The sequence below is a fragment of the Carcharodon carcharias genome, chromosome 17 (genome assembly GCF_017639515.1).
Source record: "Carcharodon carcharias isolate sCarCar2 chromosome 17, sCarCar2.pri, whole genome shotgun sequence".
NCBI lineage: Eukaryota > Metazoa > Chordata > Chondrichthyes > Lamniformes > Lamnidae > Carcharodon > Carcharodon carcharias.
In genome coordinates this window covers 14,455,881-14,472,304 of record NC_054483.1, presented here as the reverse complement: position 1 = coordinate 14,472,304, position 16,424 = coordinate 14,455,881, and the positions used below count along the sequence as shown (strand labels likewise).

General features: G+C 42.6%; 1 pseudogene; it reads right to left on the bottom strand.

Annotated features, from left to right (window-relative positions):
- Positions 1-11,210: 11,210 nt before the first annotated feature.
- LOC121290070 lies at positions 11,211-11,949 on the bottom strand (annotated as a pseudogene).
- Positions 11,950-16,424: the final 4,475 nt, after the last annotated feature.

The following is a 16,424-nucleotide window of genomic DNA, read 5'->3' as shown; positions in this document are numbered from 1 at the left end:
TCCAGGTGGTGCTTGGCATTAATGTCCCCTCTTCAGGATTCTGTGGAAACTGGTAGAGATTTGTGCTTATACATAGTGGTATGACGTCTCGCAGTGTTTTTTTTCCCCAACTGTGTTGGGTTTTGACAAGTTTTCTGGCCCTGCAATCTTTACAGTTAAACTTAATATGCATTGCTCCATTACAGTCTGACAATGTTTTTCTTCCCAATGAGAACCACATGGAATGTATGAAAGGACTCTGTTCACACATCATTCTCAGAGGCCTGGCAATATTTTCTATGAATATGGTGTAAAGGTGGCTGTAAATTTTCATTCGGTAGTTATGTGAAACTTCTCGAACAACTTATCACACACTCACTCTGGAGGTCACAAGGAATCGTGCCTAGTTGATGACCAGCTATTATTGCAATTATTATTTACACCTCCCATTATTCCATGGACATGGACCATGCTTGCTATGAAATAGAATGTTAAAAGAAGCTAAGAACAAGACAAGGGTTGGCAGCTGTATCAGCTGCCAGTAATACTGCTGCACTCAGTTTTCCATCCTGTACAATCTATACAACACTGTTGGTCTGTCTTTAATTCCCAATGTATACTCAAATTACGTAAGGACTTGTTAATGACTTCAAGCTGACAGCTGGGGAAAATAAATATCCCTGTGGTACAATGCACTTCCTTACTGGTATGAGGCTAGACTTTGACAGAATTGATTTGCAACTGAGAACCATCTGACTGAGCGAATGGCAGATTCAAGAGGCTGAGAGGCTCTCATCTGTAGACACTTGAACATGAAAAGTTGATGGCTAGGAAATACCAGTTGATCCACCGTTCCTGTCCCCCACAGTTATGTTGCAACTAATCATCATGACCTTCAATGTTCCTCATAAAGCAACAATTGTGTAACATCCAGGGGTTAAAAAAAATTTCAGGGAATTCAGGGAAAAGCGAAGCTTTGGAAATTCCTCCTGGATCCCTGTGAAGGTGATGAAAATAAGTTTTGAAGGTCACAGTGGTCATGAGGATGATCACCTAACATTGAATACCTTTTGTGCACAACAATATCAGACGTATTCAGTAACTCAACCTGCACTTTTGAACACCTGCAATGACTCGGAACTCACTGCACTTATTGTTTACTTGTTTCAAAGGTCAATGACCTTCTGTGAATACAATAACCTCCTGACATCTCACCTAGTTTTATGCTAATGTATCTTGGATTTCCTTTTGTTCTCCCTAACCTATCTAATTTCAATAGTCTAACCACATGAACACAGTCTGATCCCTTCATTATTTTACACAGCTGAAGTCTTGAGCTCAAGTTTGTAGAGTGTAGAACTTGTGTAGCTGGTCAAGAGTGTGTTGGAATAGTCAAGGCTGGAGATCAGTCAGGTAGAGGTGAGGGTTCCAGCAGCAGATGAGCTGAGCAGAGGAGGAATTGGATAATGTTACAGAAGTGGAAATAGGTGGTCTTCGTGATGGCATGGATCCGTATTAGGAAACTCACCTTGGGATCAAATATGACACCTTAGACAGTAATCTTTTTAAGATTCCAAGTAAAATTGTAAACCATTTACTTCTTTCTCACCTGCATTTTATTTACCCCAGCCCATCCTTCATTCTCTGTTCCTCATTCTCGCTCTTTTACTTTTATCACTTAAACTTTTACTTTCTCCTTAATTTTTTTTTAATATATTTTACTTTTTTTCTGAAAGTGACTTTAACCATTTTCCTTCGCTGTTCGTGCCTCTGGTTTTCTGCACCCTGTTGATCATTTTGGAGGTAGAATCAATCTCAAAAATAAACTGACTCCTCATCGAATGCTCATATTTTAACTAACTACAGGTCAGTTTGCTTAATGCCAGAAATATACTGGAATCATTACTCAGGGAGATACATAGCAGAAAATATAATCAAGAATAATCAACATTGGATTTCAAAAGCTTTATCAACCATATTGAATTATTTGTAGAAGTAACAGAAAGAGCAGACAATGGTAATGCAGTAGATTTGACATTCATGGACTTCCAAACGGCTTTAGAGATAAGGTACTGAATAGTAAAGTCATCACTAAGGTCAAAGCATGTGAAGTCAGGGAACAAGTAGCAAAATGGATAACAAACTAGCTACAAAGCAGGAAACAAAACAGACTGACAGGAGGTAGGAAGTGGTGTTCCACAGAGATTGGTGCTTGCACCACATAAATAATTTGGATTTGTGAATCCTAAGTACCATATCAAAAATTGTGGATGACACCAAATTGAAGGGTATGGTTCACACTGAGGAAGACTGTGACAAAATATAAGACAACGTTAACAAACTGGCAAATTAATTTTAATTTAGGTGTGTGTGAAGTGGTGCATTTCGTAGGAGAAATAAAAATGCCATCCATTCCTTGGGAAATAAGAGTCTCAGCGGGGCAGAGGTACAAATAGATCTCTTGGTTTAGATACAGAAATCATTAAAAGCAACAACACATGTTAACACTTAATAGATATACATAAAGTACTGGGTTCATTTCTAATCAGAAACTCGACTTCTCTGACATATTAAGCTATGTTAAACTTGTGTAGGATCTTAGACACACTTAAAATATTATGGACGTTCTGGTCTTCAAATCACAAAAAGGATATCAAAGTGCTCAAGAAAATGCAACGAAGACAAAATAAAGGATGAAACCAGAACTGAGAGGGTACAACAACCAGAAAAGACTAAGCAAGCCGGGATCCTTTTCTTTTGAAGAGCAGATTGTAAGGTGATCTCATAGAGATCTTTAAAATTATGAAGGTGTTCACTAGGCCAGAGATAGTGATGTTTCCACCTATGTGGAGTCCAAAGATACGGACTGTGAATGCAAGGCGGTCAACAATAAATTCAGTTAGGAATTGCAGGAGAATCTCCTTTATGTAGAGAGTGGTAAGAATGAGGAACTTGCCACAAAATGAAGCAATTGAGGTAAATAACTTAAGTGCATTTAAGGAGAAGACAAATAAGGAAGAAAGGAATAGAAGGATAGGTCAATTGAGTGAGATGAAGTAAATTAAGTGGGAGGATATTCATGTAGAGCATAAACACTGGCATAGTCCTATTGTGGCAAATGGCTGGTTTTAGTGTTGTAAATTCTATGTAATTCTATGCAGCCTAATCTCTGGGTTGATAAATTAATCAAGTTTTGCTCTTATTATCTGGATCCCTCAATTCAGATTACTGCTTTTTTATTGGTCTTGGCTATCTATTATTCAGTATAATTTGTCAAAAAACAGATGGCATTTTGGAAACTGTTACAAAGCATACTCGAGTGCTCTTGCTTATATCACTTCAGTTTGTCCTACTGACAATGTCTTTCTCCTGTGGGAAAAGTGCTTCTCTTGCTAACTTCACTGGAGCATATTGATGACAACCACTCAGTTTAATTTTATTAAACTGCACCTTATGAATGGCACAAATTGTGAAGGAAGGGGGATCTGAATTTGAGACCAATGATGATTAAATTCAATGGCACAACCTCTGGGATCCTGGCATCTTCCCCAGCAAATAAAAGACGCTTATTAATTAAAAAGCCTTGAAGGAATACAGAAAAACAACTTTTAATGGCATACAAATTTAAAACAAAGGGAAGAGACAGCTTCACTCAGTGAAATTGGAAGTATGCAGGTTTAGGGTTGGCAGTGCTTTTTCAGACACTCAGCTTAGTACATCAATTCTGTCCCATTATGTTAATAGAGTACTTTCCTTCTCACTGAGCCTTTGTATTTTAATTCAGTAAGCTGCTTCTGGCACTATGTGTGCTAGGATTGGCACCAGTTGGAGCCGAGGAGAATCTGACAGCAGAAACCTAGGGTGGAATTTTCCATGCCCATTGGTGTTAGGCTTCACAGTGGGCGTGAGCAGACAGGAATGTCCAAAAATCGGTTTCACGCCGTCATGAAACCAGTTTGTGATTGTCCGCTCCGCCCACCAGATGTCAGGAACTTCATTTTAATACATCTGCATATTATTATAAGCCCTGCTTGCCAGTATCATCCCTCCCACACTGGATCATCTGGGCACACCGATGTATTTCACAACAGCATTTATAATGCGTGCTCCAGGAGAGATGCACATGAAGGGGAACTTGGAGGAGAGTGCTCATTAACGTTGTGCAGTGCTCGCAAGGGTCACCCGTTCAACTTCAAGGTTGAGGCACTGAACATTCCGGCAAGGCCACAGGCTTTTTCCCAGCTGGCCGACAGTGCGGTGCTAGAGCAAGGGCTGCACTGTGGCGGCTGGGGTGAGTTGTGGGGGCGAGGCAGCCAGGTCTCATGGTAGTGCACAAGCACAAGAGCAGCCACATTGGCCTGCTTGGAGTCAGGCCTCTAGCTTATCTGCCCACTCAAGCAACACAGAGGCATGAAAGTGCCACCAAATGCCCCAGAGCTTTTCATCCGTTGGGCATAGACTGCAAACTAATAAGCTTTTGAGTGGACTGCAGAACAATTGGATGACTAGGCAAGTTGTACAATCTCCTTGCGAAAGCTGGCCATGGAGCAGTCACTGGCGGAGGCGCTCACAGCCCCTTGCAATATCATCATTCAAGTTTGGACCAGTATCCCTCATGGTTCAAGTTAACAGTGCAGCCTTGCAGTGCTCGTTAGGAGGATGCCTACGCCTGACCTGGGAGCACAGCGTGCAGGTGGGGTTGTGGGTAGCCATGCAGTACACTAAACTCTGGACAGCTCTAACATGTGGCTTTCAAAGGGAGTGAGGACTTTGATGTCTGGCACTCTGCCTCCCCGCCTGGGACCTCGTCCTTTTATTGTGCACGATCTTGTTCTGCATTAAGACAGGCGGAGAGAGTGTGAGCAAGGTGCATGCCCGGCTAAATGAGAAAGATGCCAGGTGTGCATGCGTGTGCACTGAGTGGAGCCATGAATGGAATGAGGTGGTGATCCCCACAGGGGATAAGGCCAAATGGAGATGTGAGGGCGTGTGAGAGAGAATGAGTAGTGATGCCTCTTGAGCTGGCAGTGAGTGAGATGCCAATGAATGTGTGATGGTCTTGTGAGTGTGTGAGTTTACAGTGATGAGATGGTTGACTTATCCTGGCAGCACGGATGAAATTGTTCATCCTCTTTCTGCACAGGGTGGCCAGCCTCTCATGGGCAGCGTTGACACTGACCACCACTGCCACTGCCTCCCAAGCCAGATTGGTGACGTTGCTGCCCCTCCTGTGGCCAGAGCAGGTGAGCAGGTGTAGAGGATATCATGGCGGGCCTCCATGGACATGTCACTGAATCAGGGAGCTGCAGTCTTCTTGCCTTTTGGTGCTATGTCTTCAGTGCAGCAGCCCTGGGCTGGAAGCACTGGAAGGTGTACACGCAGCTGCACTTTACATCTAGTGCCTGGCATGAGGAAGCAGCGAGGTGATGGCATGGCAGGTGAATCGAAGGCTGCCCACCAGCCAAATGGCATGTTTCCCAGGAATGCATGATTAATGGGGTGGGACTGGAATGATATGGCGCAAAGATCGCCATTGCCACCAATGGGTAAAACGTCCCGCCAACTTCCTCACTTAGTGCGAATCTGGAACAATTCCACCCCTAGTTTACACATTTTATACTTTGACCGGTACAGACCTCGGCACAATTTCCTTCCATGTGACTGTTGGATAGTTATCCAGTAAGCATGTTCGACTGAATGTTACGAATGTTCCACTTTGCACTCCAGCAAGCCACATTTCTCACACTGAACACTACACATCCAGAACTACACTCTTCTAATCTCAAGTATCAGCAGGTGTGCAACACACAATCTGCGAGAGATTACAACAAACCCATGCATTGACTTTGAATTCATCCATGGGTTTGGATATAGATTAGAAAAGAAAAATACTGCAGATGCGGGAAATCTGAAACAAAACAAAAAATTGCTGGAAGTACTAAGCAGATCAGGCGGTATCTATAGAGAAACAAATAGGTAATGTTTCAGATCAGTTCAGAGGCAGACAAGTTAGAAAGAGCGAGGGGAGCAGAGAAATTGAGACGGCTGATGTCACTCTGGCAGTTTATGGTGAAAAGATCAAGAGAGAGCAAAAGGACAGAGGGAGGGTTCCAGCTGGAGGGAGAATACTGGAGATGAGTCAAAGGGTCCACATGGGGTGTTCTCCTGGGGTGGACGCAAAAGCGAAGCTGATGGAAGAAGAGCTTAACATCATGCCGGGCTCCAGACTCATTGAGGTGATGGATGAAGCCGAAGTCTTTGCGAAGGACAGTTTGTTCAAGGTCAGAGAGGGGAAGGCTGGAAGGTATTGTGAATCTATGGCAAGGGGTGAGATTAGAAGAATGGATGGGGACAGAGGGAAGTGAAGGGGAAGAAAGATTGGAGGGGCCTTGTACTCATGAGCCATTGCAGCTTGCAATCCTTCACATTGAAAAGAACAACAAAAGTTTTCTGTTAAGGCATCAGATGAGATGAATGATGAAATGATACTGCAAACCAGGACTTTGAGACAGAGTGAAGAGGTGCTGCTGAACAGAGAGGTTGAGTGTGCACATACACTGATGCATGGCATTGAGTGTGTATCTCAGGATGTGGTAAGAACGGTGGTTTTGGAAACACTGAATGTCACTAAAACACTGAAATATTTATAATTGTGGATGGATTCAAAACATGGAGTGGAATTTTAGTAGGAATCCACGTGGAGTAAGTTGGAGCTGGAGACAGTTGCTATGGAAGGAGATGTGACTATAAAATCGAGTTTTGGAGGATATCTGATCAAACATAAGAAGGGAAATAGAAAGCATGAAGGTGAACAAGGTCAGAGGGACAAGTGGAAATCCCATCGGAGAGAAGAGCAGGATTTCTTCAAGGTAGACAATTCTGGAAGAAAAGTTGCAGTGAATTACACACTGACACAAAAGCCAAACGCAGCAGATGGTGCAAATCTGAAACAAAAGCACAAAATGCTGGAAACATTCAGCAGGTCAGGCAGCATCTGTGTAGAGAGGAACAGATTTCATGTTTCAGGTCAATAACCCGAAAGGGAACTTGGGAACCTGCAGCACTCTCAACCTGACTGGCTCAGAATTATCTAGACATTCCTATTAATCGAGTGAGTGTCTCGTATTGTTTGTTTGGGCCTCTACCTCATGCAGGCCCAAGCTCTGCCCCATAGAAAAGCACCAGAAATGCCAGGCAATGTTTAAGGGTGCAAACTATTGATGCAGGATATTGTTCCTTTGATCCTGATCCTTGTGTTTGTAAAATTTTTGAGTTCTCAGATGCAAGAGCCAGAAAGATTGATCTATTGTATCTCATGGGTCTTGACTTTTTTTTTGAAGTTTTGCACCAAATTTACTGTTTTATAATACGTAAACTACTTTGCTGCTTAGCAACCACACTAGATAAAGGGCATAGTGCTACAACTCAAATAAATTTTAAATGTGTTTGCCTGTGCAGATGCAATAACATGTGGAGTCCACTGTATTATCCTATTAGTTCATGTGAAAATAGTGGTTAGCAAAGTACTTTCAAACAGAACTGTGCATCAATAGTTTTTTATAACTGTAATTTATCATGCTTTCATTTTGCAAACTTGAATGGGTTTATGGATATTTAAATGCAAAGGGAGCACCACTTTGTTCATTTTAATGAGGTGTAGACCTGCATTATGTCTTCAAGCTTATTTGCCTTGTGCTGTTTGCAACACAGGAGAGCCAATAATCGCACTAAACCTCAATTAAGAAGTGGGAGTGAATAAATGTGATGATTTATGATCAGTCTTCCTTGTATTGTTGCTCATTGTCCACATACAAGATGTTTGCAATGTCCAAGATACTCACACTCTTCAAAATGTGTAATGAAAATGACTGCAGCATAAACACAGTGCAAGACCAACAGTTAATGACTCCCTAATGTAATGATTCTTTCAACTCCTGTTTTCAATTAAAGGTAACAAAATTGAAGTTATTGGGTGTTTGCTCTGTTTGAATGTTAGTGGCTTTACCCTGTTTGAATTTTAGGAACCTGGAGGTTAGAAAAGACTGTATTTGATACAATTTCTACATTGGTCAATAAATGCTAAATCAAAACAACAAGACCTGTTCGTACCAGCAACCATCAACTTCTGACTCCAAAGCACACATCTAGGTTACCTACAAAAGCTAAATCTTGGACAATCCTGCAACAGATGTTCTCCAATGATATTCATACTCAAATTCACGGGCTAACCATATTCACAGCCCCTCACTTGACCTTGCCTTCTTTTGTGGCCACACTACTCCCTATTAAGTCAATCACAGGTAAGGCCATTTGTGAGTGTAACCTTGTATCACTCTCCACACACATCTCCCTTCCACCTCCCAACAGCACTTCCTTCTGCATTTGCGCCCGGAAAAACTCTCCTCCAAGTCACTTTTTCAAATTCCCAGCTGTCCAGGCTTTGGCAGTTCTGCGGTTACCAATTTGACCAACCATACAATCACCTTCATCTTTGATGCCCTTGCCCCCATTAAAACCGTTACTTTCTCTCTCTCTCTCTTTCCATCACTCATTCATCTTGGTTGTTTCCCCTAGTATGACACTCGTGTCCCCTCCCTTAAACTCCAAAAGGATGCATGCTTGAACATTTATGATGGGCAACTGGTGACTTAGCCATTCCTACTAGATCTGCCAGATAATGATTTTCTCTGCTAAAACTGCTCAATATTCCAGGATCATCCTTAAATGCAATTAATCCCAAGCTTCTGTGCTCCACTACAAACCACCTTTTAAAAAAATTCCCAGCTGCCTCTTCCACTGCTGCCTCCAGCAACAAGTGACAGAAGCTCACAGATTTCTTCATCACAAAGATTGAGACCATCCATTCAACTGCCTCTGCCACTTGGCTTCCTTTCCATAGCCTATAAGGCCAAACATCCCCTTAGGTTCCCTCAACTTGAACTTGCATCTTCCTCTATTTTCCCTCCTATTTCTCTTTGTGCTTTCTCCATGCTTAACTTGTCTATGAGACCTACCTCCTGCTCTCTTGACTCACTAAACTGTAAATCACCCAACTTTCCTACTGCCCTGATATTAGCTGATAATGTTTATGGTTCCCTTTCTTTCAAAATTGTCATCATCACATCTCCTCCTCAAAAAACCCACCCTTGATTTCTCTGTCCTTGGAATTAGCTTCCAATTTTTCTTTTCTTTTCAAAGTCTTTGAATGAGTTTTCCAAATCTGTGCCCATCTTTTTCACAATTTTATGTTTGGGGCCTTCCACTCAGGTTTTTGCCCATGCCATAGCAGTGAAGTGGCCCTGAACCAAGTTACAAATCACATTTGTTGTGACTGTGGTCATCACAAACTATCCTTCCTCACTCTTTTTCAATGTCTGCAGCCTCTCTGACATGGTTGACCACGCCATCCTCTCTAATACCTCTTTTCCTGCCCACCCATCTGCTTCCTTCTTAGGTATCCGGTTTCAGTCAAAGTATCACTGGGAAGATTTAAATTGTAGCTCTGCAGTTCCCTAAAGGGTCTATCCATCTCACCACCACCTCACTTGACCTCTCACATTCTCGCTGTTTGCCAACATCCAGTATCCAGTACTGGATGAGCAGAAATTTCCTGCAAATAAATATTGGCAAGACTAGAGCCATTGTTTTCAGTTCCCACCACAAGCTCCATCCCCCTAGCCATCTCGCTCCTTGGCCTCTAAGGCTGAAACAGATTATTCACGAACTTGGCATCTTACTCCACATTGAGATGAGCTTCCGAATGCATATCCTCTCCATCACTATGACCACTTCCTTCCATCTCTGTATTATCGCCTGTCTCTCTCTGCCTTGTCTCATCTGTCAATGAATCTCTAATCCATGTGTGACCTCTAAATTTTGCTCTTCCACTTCTCTCCTAGCCATCCTCCCATTTTCCACTCTACAAATTTGAGACTATCCAAAATACTGCGACCTGTAGCCTGACTTGCTTCAAGTCCTGTTCATTCATCCCCTTGCTTATTAAGCTACGCTGGCAACACCTCAATTTTAATAGTCTCATCTATTTTTTTTCAAATTTTCCACGACCTCATCCCTCCCTTTCTCTGCAATCTTCTCCGGCCCAATACCTCTACAAGACCTCTGTTGTCCTCCATATAAGATCTCTCGCGCACCTCCAATTTTTATTGCACCACCACTGGCAGCAGTATCTTCAGCTGCTTCGGCCCTAAATTCAGGAATACTCTCTCACCTCTCCATATCACTCTCCTCTTTTAAGATGCTCCTTAATGTTAAATGGATCCAAGCTAGATGATGAAGTATGAAACAAGACCCAGATGTTTTCCTTGTTGGTAGGTTTATTCACAGGATGCAGCATTATATATCTCTGCCTCCAAACTATCAAACCCAGTGTCCCAGCTGACTCTCTTTGTAAGACCTTTGAGAGCCTTATTTTGTAATGCATATCTCTGGTAGTATGTACCATCCTTAATGGCAACTAAGGTGGTTTACATAACACATGTGATCAAGTACTGGCACGCACCACCTATATCGAAACTGGTTTCCAGAAGCATTACTCTGAAATGTCTGCAGTGGGATTTGAACCATGACCTTCTGGCTCAGAGGCAGGACTGTGACACACTGAGCTGATGCTAACTAAGCCGGCACACTTGGTATTCCAAGGCAGTCTCCCATCCAAGCACTAACCAGGCCCAAGCCAGCTTAGCTTCCAAGATCAGACATTTTCAGGTTAGCATGGCCGTAGACCTGACTCTCTTTGCACTCTTTTGAGTATACCAGTAAAATAAAGTAGACTGATTAACAAATCAACTGATTAAATAAATAGACAGCTCTTTAAAGGGGCATTGGAGTGAAAGACAAAGCTTGAAAGGAAACTTATATATTTAAATTAAAATGTTGTTTCCAGGGCTGATGAAGCACTCCAGCTGCTGCAGTGCCCACCAGTCGTGGAAGGCCCCAAGTATTCCATTGTGGACACCATGTGCTCCCTCTCCAGAGACACCGGGCTGTGAACATAGCCAAGGAAGAAAGGCAGACAACTCGGCTGGACAACCCACTCACCCACCCGCTGACTGGACCTGTTAAAAAACACCTTGGCCAGGCCAGGAGCAGGCTAACAAGGACGTCCTCCACCCTGCCTACGCCTTCCGCACTGAGTGGCCAAAGATCAGGAGCGCGGGGCTGAAACGCAACCAAAACTTGAAGAGCAGCCCCCTCAAATAATTGAAAAGGGGCTACAATCTCTGGCAAACCATATACATGTGGAACTCGGGCTCCTTGAGGCCACAGAAAGTGACTTTTTTTTTTATTGTCGCTAACATTCTCCTCTTCATTTGAAACTGCTTCATGAATGAGTCACATTCACAGTGACGCCACACGCTAAGAGGGCCTCTCTCGGGAATGTGCTTCACCTCACAGCCATCAGGATCCAGGCGCTTCTCAGCCACCATGTCATCAAAATCCTTGGTGCTGAACTTGGTGAAGCTCCACTTCTTGGAGATGTGGCAGACATGATAGGCTGAATGGCAGCCTTCTGTGTTAATTTTGTGAACTTGAACTTTGCCTTGCGGAGGGCCTCGGCCACGTTCTCCTTGCTCTGCGCCTTGGTGCGCACGGACTATATGACCCTAGGGTTCAGGCGGGCAACAGTGCCTTGAGGCTTGCCAAAGTCTCAGCGGATACCAGTCTGCAGCCTATGAGCACTGGCACAGGACAACACTTTGTTGATCCGGATACATGGAAAGGATGCAGGCACATCCGGATGTGGAATCTATCCTTGCCACAGGTCTTGACCATGGACTTGTTGGCATAGATATGAACAGCCTCCAGAGCTTCGGAGTAGTGCTGTTCGTATTTGTCAGACACCATGTGACCACATAGTGGGAACTCTCTCAGGTCAAAAATCCCAATCTTTGGATCAGGGACACCCCAACAGAAAGGGGATTTGGGGTACGATTTGTTCTTACAGTATCGGTGACAGTGGGTTGGTCAACTATCTTCCTACCTTGGGGCTTTTTTTATCTTTAGATCCCAGTCGGGGCCTGAGGCCTAGCCCTGCAGGTTACCATCACTGAATCCAGAAAGAGCAGGAATTTCCAACAGTCTAACCCTCTCTCAGTCCTCCAGCCTGGATTTTGTGCTCAAATCTCTGGAGGAGGGTTTGAGCCCATGACCTGCTGATTCAGAGGCAAGCATACTACCACTGAGTCATGGCTGGCTGTGCTCAAAAACAAACAACACCTGCACCTGTTAATCCTTAACCTCAACTATATAATTGATTTAACATTAACACTTAAAACTTGCTTCTTGGACCAAATTCTGGTCACCTGTCCTAAAATCTGCTCATGTGGCTTGGTGCCAACTGTTAACACTTCTGTGAAATGGTTTAGGACATTTTACTATGTTTCTGTTGTTATATAAAGGCAAGTTGTTAACATTAAACCACATCAATGGGGCAATAACAGGTAATTGGAGATCCAGCCTAATCTTTGCTGTACACGGTCAGAGCTTTGTTGCTCATCAGAATTAGCTTTCTACTCCCCTACACCAATATTAATTGAGAACAATGTCTGACCAACCTTTATTTTAAAGTAATTAATGAAAATACAGAATGAACAACTAAAAATAAAGAAGTGAATTTTCAAGAGTTTAATTTGTAGATAATCCTCACAGCTTCTTAAGGTTGATTTGTGATCACCAGATTTAAAAATGCTTGGGGCCCTGGGCTCCACTCCTCTACACCTTCACAACCTCTACCCCAATCCATTAAAACACAAACATTTACACACATCAGTAACAATACAGCAAATCATATTATAATATATATGTTTAAATGAGTCGTAACCTGTAGTTACATGCAGCTTTTCCACGGTTTACTGATGGCTCCACTGGGCATGAGCCCTGTTGGCCTTTCTGTTAATCCATTCCTGAAGTCAATGCTTGGAAATGCAGCATGTTTCCATCAAGCACTCCAGGATCAAGGATCACAGACAACCTCAACTTCTTTTATTTAATGTGACGGAATCCTGAATCCTAAATTGAATGGAAAGCATTTAGAGGAGAGGGTTAGGAGTTAATCCAGGTAAAATTAAGAATAGGGGCACAGATCATATAAATCAATCTGAGAACAAGCAGAACTTGCAGAACAAGCCGAGGAAAGGACAATGCTCAGAGAGAAAGAAAACAAGGAAGTTGCTCACACCAGATTAGTGGATTTTATACACTGCAGTACACTACTGAGACCTACAACATGTAAAGTGTTGTACTAAACCCTACATCTGTCATATAAGCTGTATTGGCTGAACCTTTTGAAGTAGCTTCAAATTTAATAATTCAAAGTTGCACATTGCACTAAATGTGGAATTATCCAATCATTTGCATAAACAGCAGAATGCAGCAAACTGTTAGAATATTTGAACTGTCAGATGATTTGAATTAAGAGGCAGCTTGAGGGGGGTCTTGTGGCACAGTGGGTAGCATCCCTGCCTCTGAGCCAGAAGATGTGGGTTCGAGTCCCATCCCAGCACTCGATGGCCAAGGAAATTGTGTTCAAAACGTGGTCAAACACCAATGGCAGACAGTAACAGCGGGAGAGATTCCTGGTCAGCCATGTGAAGGAAAGAAAGTTGGAGCCTCTACCATCACTATCCATAACTCCAGCCTACAATGTGCATGAAAACAGCATGTTGCCACAGCAACTCTGAATCCCTGTGTGAACTGTAACACACACAGGCTATATTTATCTCAGAAAGTGTAAGCCTTGTACAATAACAAAGGTTCATACTATACTAAATGTAATTTAAAATACTCTTCATAGTTCAGAACAATTGTTCTTGCCTTTACTATAACAATTTTTGAATTCAAAATTTAGTTGAAGAAAAATTTTCAGAATGTTCAGAGTCCAAAAGCTATACCTGTAAATGAATAAGAGTTTGCATTCCCTCCAGTTACACTGGCACAGGACCACAAAGAAACATAGCGAGCTCTTAGACCCATTTCTTTCACAGCTTTAGCTCATTAAAGTTACTTTGTTCTTTAGCGGGTTAATCTTTAGCATATGAACTAAGCAGTGCAAATTATGAAGAACTCAGGGACATAATTTTTAATTCCAGTATCTATGGAGCTGCCCAGTACTCTCTCAGCCTCATCTCTTGAGCTTTATCAGGTCAGAGGTTTGAAGATATAAGTAATATCTGACAGGTCTTCCAGTTACATCCACTGCTTAGACAATCACAACAATAGGGCAAATCGTATGTATCATTTAACAGTCATGGAATTTTCTTGTAATCAATTTCAAAATATTTCTTTAGAATCATGTGGCAGTTTTTTGAAACCAATTATTAATGGGAGTTAATGGTCCTACAGTAATGATGTGAATAGAGTACACTGGGTTGGTGGCTATTGTCACTGAGGGAGATAAAGAATGATAACATCACAAAACCCAATAAACTCATGGTTTATTATATCATCTGAGCTCTGTAACTGGATCACTGCCTACAACTGATTTATGAGATGGTTTAACTGCAATATATAATGGTCTTGAATTCCTCACTGTTAGTTGTGCCACTCTTGCACAATAGCTAAGCTGGAGGGTTATACGATTCACCAGCAGGGAATTTACACACACAATTCCTGGTGTGACTTGAGTATATAAACTGTGCAAGTTTTGATCCTGCCCTCCCTGACCCACCACCCAGAAGTGTCTGTGCTACAACTGAGTAACTGTGAAAAAGTACTCCATAGCCAGAGTATTGTCTGACTAAAGATAATCAACGCCAACAAGTGTTTTTACCAACATTTTCCACTAACTTATTAAATGATATCTCTTGTCCACAGAACTAATCCAGTTTGGCATCAGCATGCCCATACCCCTCGATCATAAAGGTCCCCTACATCCACTGCTGTAATATCAGTCTTCACAATCTATCAGCTGCCATAATCCTCAACCTTACCTTTACCAACCTCCAAATTCAACTATTCCCATGCTCTCCTAGTCCATTTTCTGTCCTATGGAAACTCAGCCAAAACTCTGTTGCATGCATCTGATTGTGACAGGGTAGATGTGGATAGGTCCTGGCTAGTAAGTCTGGATCCAGAGGACACAGTCTCAGAATAAGGAGCAGGCCATTTAAGATTGAGATGAGGAGGAATTGCTTCACTCAGAGGGTGGTGAATCTTTAGAATTCTCTACCCCAGGGGGCTGTGGAAACTCAATCACTGAGCATGTTCCAGATAGAGGTCAATAGATTTCTGGATACTAATGACATCAAGGGAGATGGAGAAAGCGTGGCAAAGTGGCATGGAGGTAGATAATTAGCTATGATAAAATTGAATGATGAAGCAGGTTCAATGGGCCGAATGGCTTAATCCTGCTCCTATGTTCCTATCTTGCATGAAGTCTTGCTCATCCATCATCCCAGTGTTTGCTGATAGATACTGGATCCCAGTGCCCAACAAGACAAATTTAAAGGTTTCATCCTTGTGTTAAGATATCTTAAGGTCCTTGCCCCTCCCCATCTCAGTAGCCCTATCGAGCCCAACAAGAAACCTCTAAATCTGGCCTGTGTGCATTCTGAACTCCCCCACTTTTCAGAACCCAGACGAATTTCGTTCCATTAATCTAGGTGAGGGAAAATCAATGGCTCTGTTAAAGGTTTATCATTTCCTGCTCTGTATTTCTCTCTGGTATCTACCCGGGAAATATTTCATGTCCAGCAGTAAAGACTAAAATGTAGCTTGGTGGTCACCAGGAGGTGGGACTTGAGGCTCAGCTCTGAATCTGGTCCAATTTGGGTAAGCATCTGGGGAGGGGGAAATGAGTCAATAGCAATGGAGCAGAGTTTACCAAGGGCTCCAAAGCATTGGCTTCTTGCTTTTCAGTTGCAGAAAGGAAGCGGTGAAGAAATAGAGTTGGCTACATTCAACACACCTGTGCAAGCTGACCTTACACCTGTAGGTAATGTCACAGAGGGGCAGCATGTACATTGGGAACAAGTGAGGAATATATTCTTGGCACTATCAGAATTGGGATTGAGAAAGGGAGCCATGGATGGAGATCTGCTCGCTGCATTTGCATTGGTAGAAATAGAATTTCACAAAGGAGGTTTTATGAAGGTGGACAGCAAAGGATGTAATAGAGTAAGATGGATTGGCCAGCCATTTCAAATACTTTGCAGTGACTGAGGTAGGCAAGAAGTGCCAATAATGTAGTCATAGCCATTTAGGATTTAGGCTTTTGGCCAGGGTTTTCCAGAGGTTGGAAACCACACTTAAGTGATTGGAACTGCAATAATTTTAGGAAATTGGGCCTGAATCTGAGTGACAACATATCGGAGAACTTGAAAGAGAAAAAGGAGATTAGAGATTCAGTGGTTTTTGGAGAGAATGAATGGGTCAATGGGTCAAGTGTTTTGAGGAAGGGCGATGGTGGTTTTGAAGGGGAGTAGAAC